Source organism: Lontra canadensis, unplaced genomic scaffold, assembly GCF_010015895.1.
Source record: "Lontra canadensis isolate GAN:19392208 unplaced genomic scaffold, GSC_riverotter_1.0 scaffold22, whole genome shotgun sequence".
In the NCBI taxonomy this organism is placed as follows: Eukaryota; Metazoa; Chordata; class Mammalia; order Carnivora; family Mustelidae; genus Lontra; species Lontra canadensis.
This window is the reverse complement of record NW_022631016.1, coordinates 2834200-2854501: the sequence shown is the minus strand read 5'-3', so window position 1 is coordinate 2854501 and position 20302 is coordinate 2834200.

The following is a 20302-nucleotide window of genomic DNA, read 5'->3' as shown; positions in this document are numbered from 1 at the left end:
CTTAACACTGATCCGTTCAGACAGCAAATTTAAGGCATCAAAGTCCGACCCTTAGCCAAAGTTCATCACTGCAGTTTCCATTCCTTCTTGTTCCCTCTCAGGAACACACAGATGCGCCCGCGCACACACACACACACACAAACACACACAGCAGTGAAGATGTGAAGAAAGACCCTTATCGTTAGGATTCATCATCGAAGCTGTCCCTGTCCTTGTGACAGAAGAGAGACTGAAACACAACTTGCTCTCCCTCTCTGCGTTTGCACCCAGCCGCGGAGGGAAACGCTGCTCCCAGCTCGTCAGAAGTCTGCATCCCTCCGGCTCCCAGCTGGCCTTTTCTGCCAACTCAGAAACATGGGAAACTTTGGTATTAGTTTGATTTTCTGCTTGTTCCTGTGACCAAATGGACATTTTTGGCAGCAATAGTAAGCCTGGAACCATATAGTAGCTTTGCATAGACCTGAAGATGTAGCTTTGTGATGCTATGTGTGTGTGTGTGTGTGTGTGTGTGATATGAATTATATGTAGGTGCACATTGGCAGGAAGATATTGTTTAAAATGTCAGTACTGTAGGCTTAAATCCCATATCACTAGCGCATCACAAACAGTGTCGGAAATATTAATACCGTTTGAAGTTCTACTGTAAGTTCCTTACAATAAGACCCTGCAAGACTGCTTCACTTTAAGTGTTGTTGGACATTTAACCAAGGGCACATGAAACCCACTCCCTCTCCCAGGGAGAGGGATTCTGTACCTCCAAGGAAGGAACTGACACCAACAAAAGAATACTATGTTCTCAACATGCCCCACTCTCCTTATTGTTAGTACTATTAAAAAAAAAAAAAAAGCCTTAACTAAAGCTTTAATAATTTCCTGAAAATTTGGAGAGTCACCAGTGAGCTTAGAGACTGACATGGAAGGGGGGATTTGGAATGTATAACGGCTAATTTAAATTCTTGCAATATTTGTCAGCTCCTGGTAGATTAAGTGCATGGTTCCCAATTCAGATCCGTTTCCACTCTGATGGGGAGGAAAGCCTAAATATGATATTTAATAGTTCAAGGCAGGACACTAACCAGATGCAGGTCATGGACTCCTCAATCGTTCTTTAAGCATAGGGCAATCAGGATCAGACAGTCAGTGATTTGTCTTTCCAAGTTCAACACACATTGAGTTAAAAACAGACAAGAGACGGCATATACTTCGCACCTGTTGCTCAAAAATGTACACGGTGTTCAGAGCAGGGGGCCCTATAATGGCTTATTCTATCAGACAGATCCATCACACAGCGGTGGATGTGCTGCTGAGTCTTTGGAGGGTCACGGAAGGAGCTCATCTCAAGACCTTGAACAAATAAAAAGTTCCCTAAAATAAAAGACTATATTCTAAGCTTAGTGAATCCAAACACAAGTTAATATTAAAGCAGATAGTGGTAACAAAGAAGAAGTTTATCCTTCCCTACTTGATTGCTTGCCTTTATGGAACTCATCCTTCAACAAAGTGTCAGATGTGGGGGCGCCTGGGTGGCTCAGTCAGTTGAGCATGATTTCTACTCAGGTCTTGACCTCGGGGTCTTGGGTTGGAGGCCCAAGTCGGGCTCCATGCTCAGCGGGGAGTCCACTGAAGATTCTCTCCCCCTGCTCTTTCCGCTCTCCCCTCTCCTGCACGCATTCTCTCTCTCTCAAAAACATTAAATCTAAAACAGAAAAAGTGTCAGATGCATGTGAAGTTATTTTGAAACCAGTCTGTGCCTTTAGGGTGTTAGCCACAAGTGTTTATTATGGAAGTTCCTTTTAAGGAGTCTTTATAAATGCGAACAGGTTAAAGTTGATAAAGTAACAAGTATTTTAACTAAAAAAAAAAAAATAGTGCATATTAAGAAAATGCAAAAGCAGTTATAATTTAATTAGAACTGTTAGCAGTGCTATGTCACTACCATTATTATATTGAAATATTTTTTTCTAAAATCCTTAGGTTTCTAAACAAATGCATGCCTGTAATGTGTCACTGAATCTGCAAACCTGTTCTCGGGTGGGTTTTGTCTTGTTTTGTGTTTTGTTTGATAGTTGAGAGGCTGCTGAGTTTGGAAGAGTGGGGGTAGGAGAGGGTGCCTTCCTTGTTACATTATGTCATTAGACGGTGCTTGTTTGAAGGAATCAAGACCAGTGTAGGCCACAAAGAAGGTGCCTTTTCTAAATTTCAGGACCCAAGAGGAGGTTTTTGAAACTGAACTGAAGCACATACCTCAAGGGGCCTCTTGAGAGGAAAGGAAGACTCCAGTGGGGGGGGGGGATGCACTAAATGGGCAGGACTCCAGGGCACGGGCTCTAGACCCCATCCACCGCTGTGGCCAAAGGCAAAAGGACTTTCCATTCTCCTCCTCTTCTTCCTTCCCCTTTCCCTCCTTCTACCCTGTCCACCTCCTCCTTTTCCCCCTCCTTCTCCTCTTCCTTTCCCCCTTTCTCTTAATGCCCTTCTCCTCTTCCTCCTCCCTCTCCTTCCTCTTCCTCCTCCTTTCCTGCCTTCTATTCTTCGTCCTTCTTTTTATGCCCTCTTCCTCCTCCCCTGCCTCCCATTTCTCCTCTTCTTCCCGTTCTTTCCCTCCCTCCTCCACTTTCCCTTTCCTTTTCCCTTCTTCTTATCTTCTTCCTCCTCCTTCTTTGTTAATCTATGTTGCTATTTTTTGTACTGTAATATCTCAACAAGGTTTCAACATACAAACACATAAATACCTTTAAAACCACTGTCCTAGAGCAACTTTAGGAAAACTAGGACCATTGCAAATCTAGAGAGTAATTTGATTCCCTTTGAATATTGGGGACTGGATACAATAGCCAAAATAAGCTTTGAGCTGCAGGAGAACCTAAACTTCACCATCTGGATTGCGGATTTCCTCCAGGGAATAAAAGACAGCCTAAAGGAATAGTTTGGGGTCTGAAAAGGCTCCCGTGTTCATCACTGCTTTTAGGAACTCAAGCTTTGAGAAAAAGATCTTGAAATAGGGGGAAATGTTGCTGGGATCCCAGCTTCATCTAGAACCTTCCCTAACCACTCGTCTGTGGAACCCAGAACTTTCTCAGGTGCCATCTCCCCCAGGGTTATAGTTTTTTGAATAAATTATGCATCAGAGACAGCTAGAATCCCAAGGAATTTACAACATATTTAGTACCTCAGTAGGAATAAAAGAAAAAGGAATTCTTCTAGTCACCTTGGATTGGAGTAGATGCCTTAGTCCTACTTAGATCAGGAAAGACTTGATTCAGCAGTGAGGACAATTAGAGAACTGTTGTTAATTGAGATTTTATTTCAACAGCTTTTGAACACACAGTTCCATGAATTTGAAACCCAATATGACTATGATTTAATAAAATTATGAATAAAATTATTATTAAATTTGCTAATATCAACAAAGACATATATGTTGCCCATATGAATTGAAGAGGTAGAAGGTTAAAATTAAAGATGGCAATCTGGCCTCAAATCTCTGACTAGTTTGCTCACTTCCTTGTGTCTCTCTTTCCTCTCTAAAATGGGGAGGAAGTAGGAATAACACCCACTTTCAAGGTGTCCTATCCATGCATGTGTTCATTTATTTAATAACATTTATTACTTGCTTCTGCTTGCTATGCTTCCTCCATTCTAAGCACTTTGCTTGGACTCTGTTATTTAATAAAATACATAAAAGTAACTTTTACAGAGGTAGGGTAGGTGCAAGAAAGCAATGGCTTGTTAATATTACTTTTTAAAATATTTACTTCTTGTCTATCTTCATTTATACTTGATGTACTGAGAAACAAAACTTTGATAAAACAGGGAAGTGATCATACCTTCTTTTAAGTAAAATTACACCTTAAAAGCCCCAAATAAATGGTTTTCCATCTTAGTTTTCACTCTCTTTTGACCATCTTGGGAAAGTCACATATGTGGGATATCAGCCTTTGTTGTAAAGAAGCTCAAACTGATGTCTAACCTAGATCCAAACTTTTCCAACAAAAGTCAAATCATCTGTTAGATTTTGATGGAATTGGTGAACATCTGGTCAAACACAAGGGTGGAGATTAAAGTCCTATGGGGAAGATCAGAGAGAGAATTCCTTGATTCATGAGCAAGGACTTCCTCAGCACTATTACACGTACTCATTTTGGCTATTTAATCAAGGTTTTATAACTCCAAATTTAAAAAGTTATAACTGCACGCTTTGGCACTAAATCTGAAACCCCTTTTCAGTGGAACTATGGTCTCAGACTCTGACCAGTTAGAAGAAAGAGCAGCAAGAGGAAAAAGTCAAACTCCAGAACCAGAATGCCATGTGTTCACTGCCTTCACCGGTAATACCCAAATCCAAAAAGATCGCCTTAAGTTCTTTTCTTCAAATCCATAGTGTATTACTGTAGAGGCAACCTTGTTTTCAGGGCCTCCAATTCCCCAAGGGAAGAAAGTCTCTGGTAAGGGGGTGGTCCGCGTTGCCGTGTCCAGAGCGTTTGCTGTGGTGGCTCTTGGAACCGTGAGTGTGCTGGTGTCCACACACCAGCTCGCGAGGAAAGACGACTCCAATGTGTCACTGGAACCCGCATTCTTGTGAGCAATGCTCTATGGCTTTGTACCATTCAGTCAACTTTCATGAATCTCAGGGCCCTCACAAGTGACATGGGTAGAGGTCACTGCCTTTCGGGATGTGCTGAACATGAAATCGAACGATGTAGAATCCCACATCAGTGTCTGGCTGGCACTGTGCTTCCCATCCTTTCCTGGACTTCTCCAAGCTTGGCCAGGCTGCTTTCCCATAGCTTTGCCTTGAATAGTCTCCTCAAGCAACTTAATGTTATTTTCTATCATTCAATGCCTGGGATTTTATTCAAAAGGAACCTTGAGGATTATTTTGGGTGGTTAGAGAGACTAATAAAATGCTTGGCAGGTGGTTGAGTGTTGTGGTGAGCTAATGTCTTGAAAGTCTTTCAAGGGGGGAAGAAATGATTCCGGAGAATACGCATAGTGTTTAAAATAGGCATCAGCAGTAACTGCGTGTGCAGGAATTTTATCTGATTATACAATGTGATTACAAATTCTGACATCACAATTGTAAAGATAACCTGTTACTATTTAAAAAAAAAAGGTGTTTGTTTTTTTTCTTACATATCTACAATTTCCTTCTTTTAAGTTTCTTGACAATAAAATTCAGGTAATGAGAATGTTCTTGTAAAAAAGGGACTGTTGGGACTATGGGGTAGTAAAACTTTATTCAAACTCATTACAAAGCTCTAAAGTACAAGGCATTCTACTTTAACATTTATTGAGTAGACTTTTTTGGTGTGCGTGTGTGGGGAGTGTGGGGCTCTCCTTAGACAAAGAAAACAAACAAACAAAACACCGCTTCCCCTTCCTATGGCGTGTCTAAAATAGTGACATGAAAGGTTGCCGGGATCACCATGTTTGGGGCTGCTGGACGGCGGGTGACGATGGCAAGGGTCTAAAGGAAGCTTGGGGATGACCCAGTGTGGCCACTGGCTTTCTCCACAAAGACTGAGGAGGAGGAACGCAGGGACGGCCAGCTGACGACAGTGCCTCCGCTGGGGAGTTGGAAAGAGAGAAGATACCGCGGCGACCAGTCCAGTCCAGCGGTGCGCCGCTCCTGTGCGCACCCACCCAAGTCCACCGGCTGTAGACCGCAGAGAGCAGAGCTGGCTCCGTGGCCCACATGAGCTGGGAGTGTCTGCACCTGGCTGTGCGGTGCATCATAGAAATGAAAGCACCAGCTTTCTGCCTCTGGCACATCACTCTGTTCCGAAACTGGCTTCTCTTGGGCCATGTGGCCTGGTAATGTCCATAAAGGCGGTTCCTCCGAGGCGGCTTCTCACTACCAAGTCTGCTTGCCACCCTGCACGTGTCTGAGCCCACCTGGCCTGCTGTCCCCACTTCCTGATCATTCATTGGTCCCCACACTGGGGCCCCCAGTGGCCCCCAGCAGAGGTGAGCCTGCTTGCCTTCTCCCTGCTCTCCCTGCAGCATGGTGGGGGGAGCTTCTCGACAAGCCGCTGGGGCCTCTGTCACGTATTTACCCAGGAAGCTTGGTTTCCAGACGATGCCACAGTACAAGGCAGACGATGACTGCACTATAAAGTGTAATCGGTTTTAGAGTTTCAAATAACATGGCTATCAGCATGTTGCAGCACATTTGGAACCAGCCAGAATCAGAGAACCAGGCTGCCAACGGGGCACTGCCTCCTGCCAGCCCCACAGCTGGGCTGCAGCCTGTTCCGAGGTCACGGCCTGTGGCAGCAGGACCTCCCCTCGCTGGGAATGGAGTGAGCTCAGAGCCTCTGTCTCCAGCAGTGTTTCCTCTATCTCCTCAGATGCCCCTAAGGTCTACCTCTGTCCATATTCTCCAACCCAATTGCTTTATCTCACCGTTGTAATCGTCGCCAGTGTCGCTTTACAACGAATCCCCCTGAACCCTGTGTTGTCTTCCAGGGAAAGATGTACACCCCCCAGCACGTGCTGGCCATTGTGCCCTGTGAGTTCAGTCAAAGCCCAGCTGAATTCATAATCCACTCTCTCTGCTGTCTTTCCTTTCTGGTTTCCTGTTTCCCACTTTATGCATACACAAACGCTTAAAGCTTTGAGGCCGTCCTGACTCCCCTTCGTCCTTTTCCCCAAAGCCCTGGTCCTTCACTTCTGCCCTATCTCAGTGAAGCCCTGGGGCCACAGGGACTGCTTCCTGCACAGGTCCAGGCAATGACTTTTTGCAAGTTTCAAGGTCCAGGTCAGAGGAAACACAGCTGGCTCAAGGTCACAGGCAGGGAAGTGGTCACAGGGGTCCCAGGGAAGCTCGGGCAGCTTGAGTTCAGTGGCCAGAGAGCAGTCTTGACCAATATTCATGACCTTGGGAAGACAGTTTTCATCCTTGAAACTCAGTTTTCAGATCTGCGAAATGGGGAGCATCTCACTGTGGCAAGTGGGAATCCTGTGACAGACGTGACGACCTCAGCTCAGCATTCAGTCTGATCTCAGGACGCTCGGTTTCCCGCCACTTCCCACAGTCCTGAACAGACCTTAGTGTGAGGACGTCGAACACATCTTGCAGCTCCAGCAGAATGTATATGCGGTCGACGGCCTGAACATAGTCAGCGTCCTAGGTATACAGGGGACAAAGGAGACACGGGTCACTTTCCATTTAATTTATTTGCACTTATTTTTATAATTTCCACCTCCACATTATGAGGTAGATGTTATTGTCTTGGCGGGAAAAAACGAGTTTGAGAGATTACATGATGAGAGTCAGTTCCCAGTCACTGAACATGTGACAGGAGTGTCTATACCATCAGGTGTACGCAACACTTCAGCAACTAGCTCCATTGCACACAGCTCTGTATTTGAACACACTTTCCTTTAAAGCCAATCATAAAAAAACCCCTTACCCACAGGTACTTAGAAAAGCACAGACATGCAAACACATGGCTGGATGTTCTGGAACCAAGACAGTATGGGAAAGCAGTGCCTCTGGGCCAGCAGAGACAAACTCCCGTGCCCGCCTCCGGCGTCTGTCTCCTACTTATTTATCCACACCCTGGGATTACTTCGTTGGGGTCTTCTGTCGGGGAATCCACATACAAAAGGTAGATTTTACTATGGAAATGATATAGGGCACTCAGGTTTGCATATACCCCAATATATAAGGTCCACCTTTCCATCTTTGAAATGCACATGATTGGGAAAATGAGAAAAGTCATGGGACTGACTGCATCATCCCAGGCAGGCGAATGGTTAAGCCTTCTGAAAATGAAAAATGCATCACAGAGGGCACAGAAGCAATTTAAGTCAAAAGTAGGAAAGTTCCCTTTTCTGAGTCACGTCTCTATTGCATGAATATGGTCAGGGGTGCTTCATGCTGCGCTTCTGTGGGCCCCAGGATGAAGAACACACGTACTGGGACCACTGCGTTTCACAACTCTGGTGCCCCATCGCCCAGCCGGCACCCCAAAGTACTCCTGTGAAGCAGAACATTCCCCAGTGATGGGAGTGGTCCGTCGCTGTGCCTTCTAGTGTAGAAGCCCGTAGCCACATGAACTCTTTTTTTTTTTAATTGAAGAAACACACACATAACCCATCATGTAACACTACAGTCATTCTCAAGTGCACAGTTCAGTGGCACTGAGCGCGCATGTCATTGTGGTGTCACCGCCAGGACCAGCCATGTCCAGACGTGTATTCGTCTTGTAAAACTGAGAGCCTGCACCCATTACACCACGACTCTAGTACCTCCCGGAAGTGGACTTGTATGACTTTGTCCTCTTGTGCCTGGCTTATCCCACTCAGCACACCATCCTCAAGCTACACCTGCGTCATGCAGCTCAGAGCCCCTGCCCTTTTGAATGCTCAGTGATATTCCGTGGCATGGACAGACTCTGTCACTTTGTCCTTCCATCTGCAGCTGGAAACACAGGTTGATTCCATATTTTCGGTGACAACGAGGAATGCGTCTGTGCACACAAGAGCACAGATCTCTTCCTGAGACCTAAGGAACTCAATTTTCAATTTCATTTGATTTTCACGAATTTAAATGTAAGTAGCCACAGGCAGCTTGTGGCTACCCTGTTGGGTCACAGAGCTCTGAGTTACTTGTCTGGCAGCTCTCATGTCCACCTTACAGTGAGAAACAGGAAGATAAGATGGTTCAGAATCTTTATTACAGGTCTGGTCTTCTGCTCATCTGGCTGATGGCAGCTTGAGTTGTACAGAGATGCTGAGGAAGGAGGGATGCTGGGACCATCATGGACACACCATCAAGTGCACAGTATTGCTCTTGGTGTTGTGAAACACTTCTGCTTCTGATCTCCTACCTGAACAATCAAAAACCTCAGTGCTCGGGCCTGTCCTCTGTCTAGTGAATGGAATGCCAGCCTCTGTTCCGCCATTAGGATCAATATCCCAGCCATTATGCTGGCAAAAGAGGCAGCAAATCACATTTACGTGGATTGTCAGCCTCATTATTATAAGCAGATGGCGGCTCGTGCACTACAATGCAGGCCCGAAAAGACTGACATTATTTCAAATTAAAATCTATAATGCTAATACACATCTCCAAGTCTTTGTGAGGCTTGAGTGCATTAATCTTCTGAATGATTTGCTGATGTGCTTGCTGCTCTGGCTGTTTTCACATGAGTGGAGCTAAAAGGAGGGCTTTTAACTGAGAATGGTTAACATTTTATTCATACAGATTGATAAAAGCCAACATGCAATTTTCTTTACTAGTAGCTCCCTAATAGGAATTAATGGAGATTTTAAAGAGAAATTCCAAGTTCAGGGAACTCAGAAAGAAATACTCCAGCCCGGGAGAGGCAATGTCACGCCCCCATGCCAACCACAACTTCATCAGATTTTATATTCATTTAACACGCCACTGTGAGTCTTCTTGGAGCTGAAGGTAGAACCGAAAATGCTGCAAAGCACAGCTGTAAGAGGAGCCTTGGTTTGAGCCAGGTTTTTTGCAAGTGAGTCTGGAATTTGTGCTTTCCAACTGAAACACGATGAAGAGGAGTTTTCATGGAGAGGTTGGGTGCCGTGTGTGAGTCCTCTGTGAAAGGCAGCACTTCATGCTTTCAAAGCCAGCGTCTTCTGAAACCCTAACCCCATACAAGTTACCCTTTCTCTTACAAAGTGACGCATGGGCTCTATTCACAAAGCATTTGAACAAATGAAAGTTTAACAACTGATGGTTCACATGTTCCAGTTGTTTTCCCAATGTGTTCTAAAATTTAAGATCGTTAAAATATGTGTGGAATCATCATAGTGCGTAGAATGTTCATATATGAAAACTGTACTTTTTCTTTTTTAATATTTAAGGTGACTTAGTTGACATAGAGCACAACCACTTGAAATCATTTATAACCAAAAATGAGAATATTTTCCTAATAGACTAAAATCTACATTTTAAACAAGAACTTTTAAAAAATTATATATATATATATATATATATATAATATATATATATTACTTTTAGTATAGAAGAGAGTCTTTAAAAATAGAAAAGTGTGTAAGGCATTGCTTATTGGCTAGGATAATAAGGAGGTGGTAGAATTATGGGCTTGAAATGGCATTTACATTGAAAAGATTCCAATTAATTAAAACAAAATATCTACCAAGTCAGGTCAGAACCAAAGAGATGCAATCCACTAGAAGAGTTTGTTCAAAGATGCTCATAAGATAAGCTTGCTTGTCCATATTCCTATTAAAAATGTTAATTATATACCCCATGCAATAAGACCAAATGAGGTAATGTCTTGTTTATCCAATAACTCAAATGTTGGCAAGCCAGTGACCCAGAGCTTAGCCACAAAACTTCATAGAGGCAACCCGGGCCTCAGATCTATGGCATTAACTGAGTCCTTGCACATAACTCTGCCACAAGAATCCGTCAAGGAGTTTCAGAAAATAAAGAACTTTAGGGATCCTTTACTTTAACCCTCTCATATTCAAGCGAGAAGCCCGGGTCTTGGCACATGCGTGTGTTATTGGACAGCACAGATGATGGTTTGGGTCACACAGAGCAGCTCTAGGCAGCATCTTCGGGCTTCAAGAACACCTTGGCATGTCCTGTCTTCATGTTGTGTTGAGGGAATGGCCGTGGATTTGGGAGAATGCGCTGGGCAGAATTTCCAGGTGGCCACAATTCCCTCCCCATGTGCCTTGTGAAACTCCTCTCTTTGTGGGTGGGCAGCACTGAACAGGACAGCACGTCACTCCCATTGAGTTCCTTTTCTGGCACTTCCACAACAAAGTACCACACACCGGGAGGCTGGAACAAAGACAATCATCTCATGGTTCTGGAGGCTGGAAATCTAAGGTTGAGGTGAAGCAGTTGGTTTCTTCTGAGGTTGCGGGTATAATCTGTTCCAGCCCACTCTCCTGGTTTCTGCTGATATGTTACAATCTCCAGAGTTCTGGGACTGCTAGAACCATTCCCCTCATCTGTGTCTTCAGGTTCATGTGGCTTTCTCCCTGAGCATGTGTGCAGGAGCTCCAATCCCCCTCTTGAGAAGGACACCAGTAATACTGGTTTAGGGTCTACTTTAATGACCTCATCCTGACCACACCTGCTAAAACCCTATTTCCAAATAAGATTATATTCACAGGTTCTGGGGTTAGGACTTGAACATATACATATATTATTTTTGAAACAGTTCAACCTATAAAACGCACGATTATTGGCAAATGTAAAGGGATTCTGCAATTTGAATTTTGATATTCAAAAGGCAGATTATCTTGGTGCAATTATCCTCTTTGGGTGAGTCCTTTAAAGCAAGTCCTGTAGGTGAGAGGCTCCAAGGAGCAGGTGTCTCCTTTGCCCTTAAAGAAGAGGAGGGATTGGAGCTACAGAGAACTGAGGGCAGCCTCCAGGCTTGGAGGCTCCATCCTACAGAATAGGAAAATGGACTCTGCCCTGTCCCACCAGCATCTTGACTGCAGCCCAGGCATCCCTGAGCAGAAGGCCCAGGTTCCTGACCTCCTGACATTGAGATAATAAATATGTATGATTTTAAGTCAATTTGTGATAGTTTGTTACGTATCAGTAGTTAACTAATACACTAAATTAACCTAAGTTCTATTCCAATCTACCATCCCAAACTTTATTTTAGCAAAGCACAATATCGAGCAAACCCAGAGTTGTCCAAAAGAAGGCAACTTTTGTGACGTTGGAACTTGAAGATACATGAGATATACTTAGGGCAGGGTAATGCCATCATGGCCAAACTGAAGAAAAAATTGCTTAAAGAAACATTTCCGTTTACTGAAAAATGCAATTATACAGAAGACCTCCATTTCAGCAAATCCGAGAGCCAAATCAGTTATTCCAGTACTAACTTTTAGCTACAGAAGTGATACTGTATCTCACAGATCAACTTTTAAGAGGATTTTGTTTCAAAAGCCAAATGCAATCTTTATTTATTTATTTATTTATTTAAATTTCTTTTCAGAGTAACAGTATTCATTGTTTTTGCACCACACCCAGTGTCCCACGCAATACGTGTCCTCTCCAATACCCACCACCTGGCTCCCCCAACCTCCCACCCCCGCCCCTTCAAAACCCTCAGGTTGTTTTTCAGAGTCCATAGTCTCTCATGGTTCAATCTTTAAACTGCTGTTATTATTTTAGACACCTTCTTTTTGTTTTTGAAGGTTTGGAGGGAACACCTCACTCAGCCATGGCCCTCACTCTGCCCGACAGGTGGCTCAGAGTTTGAGGACAGTATCTGGTGTTCAGAGAGAGCCCTGTTTCTGGAGTGAGGCAGCCCAGGAGCCAGCGCTGGCCAGGCCACTCGTCGGATATGTCATCTGGGCTGAGTTTCAGCTTCCCCATTGTAAGTGATAGGATGATAACACCCTCTTCCCAAGGCTGTTTGGACACTAAGTAAAGTGATGCATATGAAAAGAGTCTGTGTTCTGAGGCACTGAGACTGCAGACCTGGCCTTCAACTCCTACTTGACTATAAACGCCTTTTGTGCGTGATGAGTGTTAATGAACATCTTGAAAATAAAATCCTTTGTACTAAAGGACAGAGAAACAAGCTCTAATAACGCTGGTACACTGAGACCATAGAAGACACGGCACAGGTGTCAGAATGGAAGGCACAGGCGTTGGTCCAGCAGCAGAGTCCGTGCAGCACTCGGCTGGCCCATTCTGCCCGGCAAGGCCACGTCTCCCCGTTCTCTCTAAAAACGCTCCCTCCTCCTGTTCCACTAGATCATTTCTGACCTTACGAGATCCTCAGTTCACTCTCAAGCCTTGGTGCTCTGCTTTTTGCTTCCATTTTATGTGTGTTGCTGGAAGCGTGCTGGTCCATGTTTCGGGAGTAGATGCTCTGGGGAATCTGCAGAGAAGTCCCCAGTGGGCTTGAGGTCTGGAACGGGATTCCCAGACTCAGACAGAGGGCCCCATGTGGCCCTGTGCTGAGGACCAGGCCTGGCAGGGCCTCGAGGGCATCATACTATGCTGCAAGCTCTCTCCTGGAGATCCACTTCTCACCTGCCCCATCACCCTCTCTCCCACTGGCACAGCACAGCACTCCAGACCAAAGCACTCTTTCTGTCCCTGGATTCTGTCCTCCAAGCGTGTCTTGAACCCTCCTCTGTGAGGCTTCGGTCTCCACCCTACCCCCAAAAGTGCTATCCTGAGAGTCAGCAGGCACCTTCACGGTGTGCAATCCAGTGATTACTTTGCAGTCTCGTGTTCTCTGACCCTTGAGTAGCATGTGCTCTGGTCCATCAACCATTTCTCTGTAGAAGCCTCTAATTCAGGCAGTCTCGCAATACTACTGTCTTCCTGTTCCTTTGACATCACCGGCTACTCATGCTCAGAGGGAGAAGTCACTTCTTTGGTGCTCTCTGTGAATTTTCCCGACCTCCTGAAGTGGCTGTTTCTGTGGACTCGGTCATCGAATCCTTTCTCTGTTGGATTCTTCCCTGGGACACTGTCCAGCCTTGCGCTTTTCAACACCGTGCGAAGCACCAATAACCCCAAATTCCTATTTCTTGCTGTGGTTTTCCTCAGAGCCTTTCACTTTATGGAGCACGTTATGTGGACAAAGCCCTTCAATCCCTATGGCCACTCGTGAGGCAGGAAATATTCTCACCACCTTATTTTGCAGACAAGGAAACTGAGGCACAGACAAGGAGGGAAGGGAGTTTGGAATCAAATCCAGTTTCCAGGGTTGGTATTCTTAACTCTATTCCACTCAACTCCAAATGGACAGTGAATATCACAGAAGGGAGAAAGGTCCACATTTTCCAATGTTTGGTTAGTCATCTTTCCATTCCCTACACTGCCGTCCATTCAGTTCATTCATTCAAGAAATAACTCTGACCCCTTCACACCGGGCCTCGCATTTGTACCACAATCCGTGTGATCTACAGGATGAGTTCAATATGCTTTCTGAGGTGATTTTCCCAAGAAGGCCCTATAAGGTACCGGGACAAGGGTTTTTGTTAATCACGTCCACTTCCTACATTGACTGAATACTTGAGTGACTTTTTTTCCCTTCAACTCAAAGTGTCCAAGGAGTCCTCCCTGGGTCACCTGCTGGTCCTCTAATGATGTCTTAGCTTAGACCACCCTCTATTTCATTCACGTCCTGTTTCACACAGGTCACCCAGACCCGCGAGCAGTGAGCTCTTCGGACAGTCACATTCAAGGTCCTGAGCACATCTGCATCTAGGTCATTGTCTTTGCCAACTACCCACACAGCTGGGCGTCCACTTTTCCTGAGGACACAGAGAAATGAAGCAGGAAGTCGGGGTGAGAATCCAGGTGAGGAGCTTTCCAGGTACTCCACACTGCAGTGCCCGGGCCCCGCTGGTGTCAGATGCTGCTTTCCTGGGCGAGATGCAGCGCTAAGCCTTTTAGCCTGGGTAGTTGCATGGTTATCCCATTTTTATTTTTAGAGCCAGAGCAGACACAATCAATTTAATTCCAGCGCTCTGATCATAAACCTCCATGTTAATATTGCCCCTTTAAATCAAGTGTTTATGGGTCCTATAAGCACCACCTGGAAATTTTACCTTAAGGTACTAAAGTCATTTGGCTACAAATTACTTAATATTTTCTTGCACCTATTTCCGTGGTCTGGATTTGATTATTTCTAATTATCATAAATGCCCCGCTGCATTCCAGACGGGTTCTGTTACAGCCACTCCACCGGCCGGATATTTCACGTTCATGTTCAGAATCAGGGAGGGCAGAGTTCTAAGTCACGCAGGTTTCCCAGCCCAGGGGTGAGACTCTGAAACGCCCTCCCACCCCTTCCTGTGTGGGAGGGTGCGGTCATGCACACTTAGTACCAGAGGGTCAGGTACCTCGTGCATTGTTTTCCTCCTCAAATTTAGTGCCAGCTTCACACATTCCTGGCATGATTATCACGTGAGGGGCTGCTTTGCAGTTTGCTTAGGTTGTAGCCCCTCGTGTCTGTCTGATCATCATGCGAGTCCTGGGCCCAGCCACAACTCTGTGCGGTCCCTCTCGAGGAGAGGCCTTGGAGACACTCCTGCCGGAATCAGAGGACTCCAAGCACCCAGGGACACCCGTCCAGCTCCAGGCAGTGCCTCTTTGGGGGAAACTCTCGGAGTTGACGCTTCAATCCCCAACCCGAGCCCTGACACTTCCCCGAACCCCCAGCCTGTCCTTCACCCCTGCTCATTCCACAAGCTGGGCAGTGGGGCTCTTGCTTCTCAGGGCTGTCAGAGGTGCGGGACCGGGAAGCCGAGTTACGGCAGGAGGCAGGAAGTGGGTGACTCCTCTGCCTGACCTTTCCCGCTCAAAAGGCCTCTGCTTTCTTCAAGACTGAGGGGGGCCTGACAGAGGCAAGGCCCAGGCCGCAGCTCCCACACATCCTTTCCACTCCACGTTTTCTAAAACTAGAGACGCTTTCCCTCTGCTTCTAATTCCCTTCAAAAATACTGACGTGTTTCCCACTTTAATTTGACAAACACTTTGGCCCGGGACCGCCTGCTTTAGGGTCGGGGATGTGAGGCCAGAAGGAACAGCTGCCCTTGCTGACCCTTCTCCTTCCAGGCACCTACAGAGCCTGCCATGCAGTCCATCCGAAGCCCTACAGACTCCGGTGACTTGTGAAATAGGGCTCTGTTTTTCTTTATTTTAAAAATCCAAATAAATCGTTATCTGATTATGACTAAATGGAAGTTGACTATAAGTAAAAACCAGAGGGGAATGAAGTAAAGTCTTTCAAAAATCCTGAGCTTCTGGAAAAGAAGGTGGGGTCAGATGGTTTGACCTTTGATGTTTCACTCTTCAGTTTCCTTCAAGAAAAGCAGTGAAAAGCTACAAAATCAAAACAATGCAAAACAACAACAACAAAAAAACAAAAAACAAATTAAAAAACCACTCATAGTATAGACATAATAGGGACCAGGCTTTTAATAAGTAAGTCCTGAATTAATGGAATGAAGACATTTTATTTGATCTTTCATCATTAATATGATTAGAACTATTAACATTAATCTCATCACTAATTACAACCTTCAAAGGTCCTGCTGTGGCCCCACAAACCTAGAAAAAACAATACTACTTACTAGTGAATTTAGCCATAAATAGAACAGATCATCTACTTTAAAAAAAAAGAAAAAAAATGATGGGGAAGGTGTTTGTCTACGTACTACACTAAAAATTTGTGTTCTTGAAGGTAGAGAGGTGCCCTCACCAGCCCCAGTGGGAACTGGGAGTGGTTGGCAGGTCAGAGCGGCAGCCACGGAGACACTGACCACGGGGAGGACAGCACAGCCAGCACCAGAAACAGAGAACTCAGAGAGTAAGAAGTCCTAGAACAGAGCATAAAAACCTTTCGGAAAAGACGAACATCACTACGCTCTTCCCCGCCTCCTCTCCCCGAAATCAAGCCTCCAGCCGTCCAGTGAAACAATCGTCTTTCCCTGCAGCCAACACGGTTTGTCTAAAAATAATTCTCAGGCTCTCTAAAGGCAACATGTCGAAAAGCCAAGGATTCCTCTTGCTTGACCTACGCCCTAGTGGATCACAACCCGTGTCATCACAAGTCACACATCAGAATCCTGGGTCCTCCCAGACACCAGGGAAGCCCAGGGCTCCCTCTTTCCCTGACTCTCTGTACTCCATCCAACAGACTAACTTCTTTCCGGCCCTTCTCGGCTAGTTCACCTGTTCTCTACTCCACAGAGAAAGCCACCTCCAAACTCCTCCTTGACCTCCACCCTCTACCCTAAACCACACGTCCCTGACTTAGCTCCTGGAGCATTCTTCCCACAGAGCAAATCTGTCCAACTTCCTCAGTTGATTAAAACTAAGCAGTTACCCAGGCATCATACAAATGACATACAGCTTCTTTCCTAGAGAGTCTCAAGCCTCACCTGCTCCCTAAAATCACATGCAAGTTCTTAAAATACATTGATGCTTATGCTGCACCCAAAACCAATTAAAATCGAATATGTGGGGAGGAGGCACTGGGATTTTCTGCGTCTCGGGAGACTCCGGGGTGTAGCCAAGGTTTGGAAGGTTCATCCCGCTGTGGTGTACCTGACAGACAAGGTTGAGAAATGAGCTTCGTGGTTGAAAAGTGCATCTTTCTTTTCATGAGTCCCTCTCAGGTTTCCTCTCCTGGTGTCCATCCTCAGGTGCCAGAAATCCCCCAATGTTGCTCCATATGCTTCTGTACTTACTTCGTTCTATTGGAATGGATCTCAGATGCAGAGGATGGGGTCAGGCACACTCTCAGCTTCCCATGTCCATTTGCTTTTACTGAGGTCTTTAGTCCATTATTTGTAATAATATAACTGGCCCTCATGGATCCATACTCAAAAAGCCAGTGCAACTTCGGCAGTACCTTTCATGGACCCAGCAGCCTCTGTCCATGCTTACCCTCCATGTTCCCATACCCCTGACAACAACCATCTCTTACCTCATATTCATCCTTGTCTTCCTGTCCTGTCTTGATGTTTGTTTGCAGTCTGATGTGTTCCAATAGTTATAAATATATTTAGGGTTTTCAACTCATAAAAACTATTTTGCTAAACGCATCTTTATTATTGTATTAGGCACCAGAGACACAGAAAATGAGAGATGGAGATAGAGACACAGAGAGAGGAGACAGGGAGAGGCTCATTTTCGTGAATTCCCATGAGATTATGGGGGCTGGCTAGTCTGAAATTTGTATGGCAGGCAGGCAGACTGGTAATTAAAGTGAGAGCTGATGATTCAGTTATGGCTGTAACTTCATAGGCCAGCAGGCTGGAAACTCAGCCTGGGTTTCTGAGTTAGTCTTGAAAAGAAACTTGTTTTTGTACTTCAGGACTGCGACTGATTGAATGCGGCCCACCCCCATTATGGAGGCTACCGTTCTTTACTCAGAGTCTACTGGTTTAAATGTTTATCGCAGCTAAAAGTACCTTCCCAGTAAGACCAAACAGCTGGGCACCACAGTCTAGCATGCTGACACATAATGTTAACTAACCAAGATTGTATTGGGTTTTAAATTCACCCGCTGTGTTGTGGGCCATTGTATTAATTGGTTTTGACTGGTATCAAATATCTCAAGATGGGAAGACATCACAGTAAATTTACTGATTCTCTGGTTTATGGGTACTTGGGTCATCTCCAAGGCACCACTCTGAGGGCTGCATGACTCTCTAGTGGAAGAGCTTCTCATGGACGTGTCCCTGACAGTGGGACTGTTGGCCATGAAATACGTGAATGGTCAACCAGAGGAAACTGTGCCAAGTGCTTCTACCAAGCAGTGGCACTGATTGCAATGATTCTTGGTCACATAGTACGAGAAGTTGTCTTCATCTACGTCTTGGAGACTTCCTAATTTTCAGCAATAAAACTGGATTAGATGTTATTTCATTTAAGTCTTGGTTTGTCTTTTCTTACCACTAATAATGTTAAGCTACTTTTTATGTGTTTATTGGACATTTTCTTTCTTTTTCTGTGAAAAGTTTATTTATATATTTTGTCCACTTTTAACTGATTTGTATTTTTCTTATACATCTGTAGGCCTTCTTTATAGATTCTTGATTCCAAAGTCTTATTTGTTGTATGTATTGCAAAAATCTTTTTAAAGCCTGTAACTTCTTTTCACTTTGCTTAAGGTATGTTGTACCATACAGAAGTTTTTACTTTATAGTCAAATTGGCTGATCTTTTCTTTTATAGTCAATACTTTTTGTATACTAACAAAAATTTTCCAACATCGAGGTCTAAAAGATACTGACCTATATTTTACCAAGATTTTTAAAATTTCCTTTTACCTAGGTTCTTATTCTATCTGGAGTTATTTTTTTATTATATATATCATATGATGTAGGAATCCCAATATGCTTGTAGGAATCCCAATTTCTCTTTATGGCAAATCAATTTTTAAGTTCAACTTATTAAATAATAGTTTTTTTTCCCACTCATCTGTCAGGGCCTCCATTATATACCAAGTTTTCATACCTGTGAAGTTCTGTTTCTGGACTCCTTTATTCTATTTTATTCTCTATTATTCTATTTATTTTATTTTATTTTATTAGTGGAGAATGTTCAATTCTGCTCTAGCGACAAAATAAATAAATATAACGATAAGAAAAACTCATATGATGAATCAGGTTTAGATGATAAGTTAATAGTCTGTGTGGTAAGTTTTCCTTAACTAGAGTATATATGCATTGAATGTAGATGTTTTTAAAAAGATGGGGATGGTGAGTGTTGCTCACAGAAAGACAGGGATAGATGAAGTGAGTCAACACTCAGTAACCACAGGGCCTGGTTTGTCGTCCCCACGCTGACAGCCATATTGCATCTCAATCAGAGACACCCCTTGTAACACACTGCCCCGCCTCCCCCAGAGGAAACTACTGCTTCTCAACAGCAATAAGTGAGTTGTACATCCATAAGCAATAAAAGAGAGAGAGAGAAAGAGAGAGGATTCTAGGTACAGACTTTATACCCTTGGAAAAGACTAACTCAAAGTGGATCACAGGCCTAACTGTAAAATGCAAAACAATACGACTCCTGGGAAATAACGTAAGAGACAATGTAGATGACCCATGAGACATTGTAGTTAAAACTCTATAGGCACATCCATAGAAGAAATACTTGCTAACCTGGACTTCCTTAATATTTACAGCTTCTTTCTGCAAAAGTCAATGTTGGGAGAATGAGAAGACAGGCAGCCACAGACTGGGGTGAAATATTAGCCAAATATATATCTGATAAGGAAGTATTCTTCAGAATATACAAAGAACTCTTAAAACTCAACAATAAGAAAGCAAACAATGCAATTAAAAAATGTGCCAAAGGCTTTAACAAGCATCTCACCCAAGAAGACATACAGAAGTCCAACAAGCATGTGAAAAGGTGCTCCACACCCTATGTCATCTGACAAATGGAAATTAAAACATCAACGAGATACCACTACACACCTAGTAAGATGGCCCAAGTCTGCAACACTGACACTCACATGCTGGTGATGTGCGGAGCTGCAAGAATGCTCACTCATTGCAGGCGGGAAGACAGCACGGTGAAGCTGCTTTGGCAGACGCTCTGGCTACTTCTTCCAACACTAAACATACTCTCACCATACGATCCGGCAGTCACACTCTCTGTTATTTATCCAGAGGAGCTGGAAATTCATGTCCACACCCAAACCTGCACATAGTTGTTTATAGAAGCTGTATTCATAACTGCCAAAACTTGAGAGCAACCAAGATGTGGTTCAGTAGGTGAATGGGCAAATAAACCGTGGTCCATCCAGACAATAGGATATTATTCAGTGCTAAAAAGA